Here is a 6111-nt window from a genome sequence, read left to right as displayed (position 1 = left end):
AAGCTAGGAAAATGCTGAGACTACTGTCTTTCTCTAAAGTTTATTAAGTACATAAATTAAACAAAAAAAACCCAGCATGATCTGGGATGAAGAACTCTGTATTTCCTTACGCACAATTAATAGTATTAAAAATAAAAAGCCAGAAACAAATGTACAATGTATACACCAGAAAATATATATTTCGCTTTATACATAATGATAGACAACAGTAATCTTTCCCCTTCCATTTGTGTTTTTTTAAGAGAATTTATTTATTTATCAGAGATAGAGAGAAAGAGAGAGAGCAAGAGTATTAGCAGGGGGAGCAGCAGGCAGAGGGAGAAGCAGGATCCCCGGTGAGCAGGGAGCCTGATGCGGGACTCCATCCCAGAACCCCAAGATCATGACCCGGGCTGAAGGCAAAACCTTAATCAACTGACCCAATTAGGCATCCCTCCATTTGTTTTACACTAAAACTACTGCTCTCAGAACCAAGCAAGACAATTATGAACCATATATAGAGAGTATTCAAGGGAGAAATAGTGTGCAATAAAGACACTTCTAACTAAAATGAGCCATTCACCCTTCCTTCTACTAATTTGGGACCCAAAACACACACTTCCTGAAACATCTTGTCCAGCAATATCTTCCATGCAGAAAACCATAACTGGTTAGTTAGCCAGTAAGAATGAATTTATGCCCAATTCAGGTAGACGCTTCATCAGCTCAAGCTTATACCTTACACGTCACAGGCTCCAACAGCTGGATTTGGTTTTCCCATAGATAGGTGTATCACCAACAACATTTCTCAGTGACGACAGTATTGATAGCCAGCTTCCTTTCAAATCTGTAAGTAAAAACTAATAGTTAAAATAGAACAAACAATAAGAGAATGTACATGTGCATTTTTTGTGTGTTGGTGGGTGTTTATACACAAAATCGTTGGAATCACCCTTTAGAAAACACTTGTCTTTATAAAATTTAATTTAGCACACCTTATAGGCATCTGAACATGTTATAAGCCACTTGATGATGATAAAGTTTAGGCAACAAGTAATTCAGCAAAAGAATGCTGGAAAGGCATATATTAAGTACACCAATTACAAACACACAAACACAGATCCACACCAACTACTTTAGAGCATGGGCTTAATGAGACATGGATAATTTATTACTTATTGAATGAAGATTTAGAATAAACTTAAAGACTTACAGAGTGTCAACAAAGGAAAAAGGGGGATTTTAAAATGGAAAATGAAGGTCTTTCCAAAAAGGTTACATCAAAATATACTTATGAACTCTGTCCAGAAAATCTTATTAACATAGCCAAATGTAATCAAAGAATATACATTTTAGTGATTGAGTTACACCTAAAAACTGGTACTAAGGATTACATTAAATCCAAGGGGCCATTTAGGAAGGTGTCAGTATTTGTGTACTTCTATATGTTTGTAACTTAAACATAAAGCAGGGGGAACCATAAGTCCTGAGATCACAATAGCTGCATAATCCAAGAAAAATTGCTTTATCTTTTTGAGTTTTTCTTTAATATTTGTAAAACAATGGGGAAAACACCCAAGTCCACTAATCCATTTATAAAATAAAAATGTAAGTGAAAATACTTTATACTCTCTCAATGTACATATTACTTACTATCCTCACAATTATTATGGCTATATATGTGACCATTGTTTAATATCTTTTGTATTATCATTATACTTATCTATAAATAGGACATAAAGAATCCTTGTCCAACATCTTTTTTTTCCTATTGTATATACAATTGAAGGTTGAGCTTTTATATGTTTGGAATCTATTGCTTTGTGAAATTTATCTTGTTTTGTTTCATGGTTGGAGATATATATATTGCTACAAAAATGTATTGCTTTGCATGAGAAGTTAATTTATTTGCCACTATAGTTTCTCTGCCTTCTCCAGGTATAACTCAATGGTAGATGTCATTATTCTTTTTTTTTCTTTTTTTAAGATTTATTCATTTATTTGAGAGAGAGAGAGAGCACGTGCAGGGGGAGGGGCATAGGGAGAGGGAGAGAATCTCCAGCAGACTCCCTACTGAGCATGGAGCCTGACGTGGGGCTTGATTTCAGGACTTACACATTGCATTTTTATAGTTCTCACCACTATCTACTTTCAAAAAATTTTTCTCTTATAATGGCTTCTTATACATGTCCATTTGCCTTCTATAATTTTATTTGCATATATTTTATAAATCTCTCTTGAAAATTGTATCTTCTTTCCTGACCTATAGCCATAGTCATAGGTCTTTATTATATCACAGATACTGTATTTTAATGGTCTTCTGATTGATCTTTCAGTCCTTTGTCTCTGCTCTTTCCAAGAGAAGAATTGTCTGATATACTATTCTAAAAAACAAAGACAATCCTTATATTAGGATTCTTCAGAGAAATAGAACAAATATACAATATATGTCTTTGTAATGTATTGTAAGGAATTATGATATCATATTATTATGCTATATTATAAGAAATTAGTTCCTGCGATTATGGAGGCTGAGAAGTCCCATGATCTGCTGTCTGTAAGCTAGAGACCCAAGAAAGCTGATGCTCAGTTCTGAGAACTGGAGGACCAATGGTGAAAATTCCAGTTGAAGGCGGAAGACCAATGTCCTAGCTCTATCAGTCAGGCAGAGGTATCAAATTCTTCCTTCCACCATCTTTTTGTTTTATTCAGGTCCTAAATGGATAGGATGATACTTATCCCCATTGAGAAGGATAATCTGCTTTACTCAGTCCTCTGATTCAAATGCTAACCTCATGCCTCCCAGACACACCCAGAAATAATTTTTAATCCTGGTACCTTGTGTCCCAGTCAAGTAAACACATAAAATCAACCATCACAATCTTTTTACCTCCCTGTTCAGATGCTCTGTTGTTTTAAGTATTGAGTCAATCATTTTCATTTGAGAGTAAACTGCTAGCCATTTTTTAGGGTATCAGGTGTGTGGGGGCTCCATACTTGAGCTTTATTTTTCCCAAAGTTTTCCTATGAACATTGAAATGTCAATGTTAAAGAGGCAATAGCATACATTTTAAAATGCATAATGAATGATTTTCACAAACTAGTTTAGATTCTAGGACTCAGATGGTCTTTGCAGCATGTATCACGATCAAGGATATGTGTAGAATAAGAACTATTTGGACCACTTATCAATAGCCATCATAAAGAAGAATGAGAAAGAGGAGGATAGGAGGATGAAAAGGGGAAGGCAAAGGGGAAGGATGGGAAGGGAGGAAGGAAAGAAGAAAAAAGAAAAAAAAAGAAAACCAGTGTTCTATTGGTTTGAGCCCAAGTACAGAGAGCTTGATTATCTCTTTGTCATACAGTGGCTAATAAAGTCTGACCCAATCCTGCCTAGAGGTCATCAGCATACTGAGAAATTATTGTTAAATATCATTTATTGAATATTATGAAGCATCAAAAATGACCATGCTTACGTTCATGTTTTAAAACCACATATGTGATTTTCCAGTTACATAATAAAGAACAAAGATCAGGGTAGACTGTCATATTAAATATATTAAAATAAGAGGAGAACTCTGTGTGAGAGAAGAGAGACAACAACTTGACACACTCTGTAGCAAGATGGGTTAATTAGTAAAATATTTTGAAAGGGAGATTAATTGTCACTATTATACGAAGAATACAATATGCTTTGATATCCTAAAATGCAAAGAATGGTGGAGTGCACAATGTGGATGAGGTCTATTCTGAAAATATTAAGTCAGGTTTGCTGAGTTTTCAAAGCAAGACTTTTCCTTGAAGGGTGAATGAAAACAGCTTTTTAACTTAAGATCTTAGATACCATTAGTCCCAATAAAGTTGATGATTTCTTCTGGGAGAGTTTAATCAGTTTGTTGTGACATGGTACCAGCAACTCAATTCTATAAAACAATTGTGATTGATTACTGTTGTTCCGTGAATTGGCCAGAAGGGAGCCTAAGGAAATCATTTCCACAGCCTGCCTTTCTAAGTGCAACTTCAGAAAATGACGGCCTTCTGGATTTGAACTATTTTCTTTTCTCATGACCATTCATAAAAATATATTTCATTATCCATTTCTTTATTTTCTAAACAGAAAATATCAATGATGATCACAATCTATGACAGAAGTCACAGCAATTAACTAACTGTAATGACATGTGGTAAGGTTAAGTCTTTTTCCTAAACCATGGGCCTGTTAAGTATTGACATCTCCTGACCAGAAGACAACAGGCACACTTAGAAGGCCACTTCCATGTCTATCAAAGTGCTGTGGCAATCTAGGGTGTTTCCAAGTCAATAAACAATGCCCCGACTGAGACAGGACTGGCTATTTAAAAATAAGGCGAAACTCTTCTGAATATAATGTGTACTTTTCAATTTCATTTTGTTCTGCCACCATTATCACCTTTATTTATAAGACATATGACATCTTTCTGCTGCTTCCTGCATCATTACACATAAAAGTATATGTTCTCAGGAACTTTAAAACAAGGCAGCCAACCAGAGGTGGTATGCATTATTATTTAGGAGGGGGAAAAAATCACTTTATTACTTCTTAGATAAGGTTGAATCAGCCATGACATTCATGCCTCTTATGTAGATAGGCACACCTTAGTCTACATATCCACTGAGATTTAAGAATTACACAGGATAATTTTGGAAGGGGCTATACAGATAACCTTGAAAGAGCTGCCTTGCTAAAGAAGCAGCTTGTGCTATACTTGCTACATACTGCATCATTTAAAAAGTCAGATATTGTATATATATATATATTACTTTTTCCCAGTTATAAATATTCAGTGTAATTTTCCTTACCATATTTTCTATAAAGTTAGACAACATGGCATAAATCGTTTATCATTATCCCCAAAATAGGAAAGCATAGAACTTCGGAAAAAAGATGTTCTTTATGTTAGGGTATTAACTGATTAACTTTAAACATGTAGCTTTCAAAGTTTTCACTAGATCAGCTGAAGACTCAAATGAGATTGTCAAGTTCCTTCATGGTTTAGAGTGACTGTGGTAGGCTTTTTTGTCCTCAAATGTCCCTTTTCTTTATTTGTCTTACCTTATTTGTGCTTCCCATTAATAGTATATTTCCCAACATTAAAGTAAAAATCTCAAAGCCATATAATTTATTAACATTTCCTATTAGTTTCTTAGATTAGCTCCATTATTTTTAAGATCTCTGATGATTTCACAGAGGAATTGGAGAAAAGGTATCATGTGGACCAAGAAAAAGGTTGAAGCCCATGGAGTCAATGGGGAAGAATCTGGAGAACCAAAGAGAGGAGAAGCCTGAGGCTTAATAGAAGAATGAGAAATAGAAGACCAGGGACATGCAAAAATAGAAGGGCAGCTTTCAGAACACTTTTCCTAAAGAGCTCTGATGAGCCATATTTTATGGAACCACTGATTCTTGAGAGAGAGTACTCAAGCAAAGAAATTTGATGATGGCTTGATCATTTATGCTTTGCTGTATCTTTTTTTCATATTAAATCACTTAAGTTAATATGTGAAGGGGATAGTACTACCTAAAGTGTAATAATTAAGCGGTGACAGCTATTCCATTATGAAGTACATTTGACAATTATGTCATGGATTAGATTAGTTACAGACCATTTAAATAATATTGTTTTGAACTTAAGCAAAATAATTTATTGTTATACTTCAGAGAACTTCAAAAGGTTTTCAGCATGCCTAGTTATAAATTTTTTTCCTCTGGATTTCAGCAGCAAACATGCAAAAAATCTTATCAACTCTGACGGTTATCAATGTTTACTTGTTTGTTTTTTGATGCGTTTGATAAATGTTAAAAGCATAACAAATAAGATTATATGCAAAATTTAGATCACTAGGTGATACATTTATATTATGAAACTTAAGGAAAATCCCAATGTATCTCTTTTTAATATATATGTCCACCGCACCATCGATGCAAGTCACGACTGCTTCACACATACAAGAGAAAAAAAAAATTGTGTAATTTTCACTGGGGTTTATCTGGGAGACAAACCTAGAATTTCCTTCCAAATAAATTTATACCAGAATGCAATGTTTGTTTCAAAACTTTAACTATGTGCAAAAGTCTAATGAATTCTAGCCAGT

The 6111-nt window shown here is 34.4% G+C and overlaps 1 long non-coding RNA gene across 1 annotated transcript in view; it reads right to left on the bottom strand.

Moving 5' to 3' along the window:
• Positions 1 to 237: 237 nt before the first annotated feature.
• The window catches only part of LOC113251393 (uncharacterized), a 94184-nt gene continuing 88310 nt past the window's right edge, over positions 238 to 6111 (bottom strand). Inside the window, exon 3 of the long non-coding RNA XR_003314449.4 lies at positions 238 to 826. This is a non-coding gene — a long non-coding RNA (uncharacterized LOC113251393). The remainder of the gene's footprint in view (positions 827 to 6111) is intronic.

Source organism: Ursus arctos, unplaced genomic scaffold, assembly GCF_023065955.2.
Source record: "Ursus arctos isolate Adak ecotype North America unplaced genomic scaffold, UrsArc2.0 scaffold_10, whole genome shotgun sequence".
NCBI classification, from domain to species: domain Eukaryota; kingdom Metazoa; phylum Chordata; class Mammalia; order Carnivora; family Ursidae; genus Ursus; species Ursus arctos.
The sequence above is the reverse complement of the archived record's forward strand: the minus strand, read 5'-3'. Positions and strand labels throughout refer to the sequence as shown.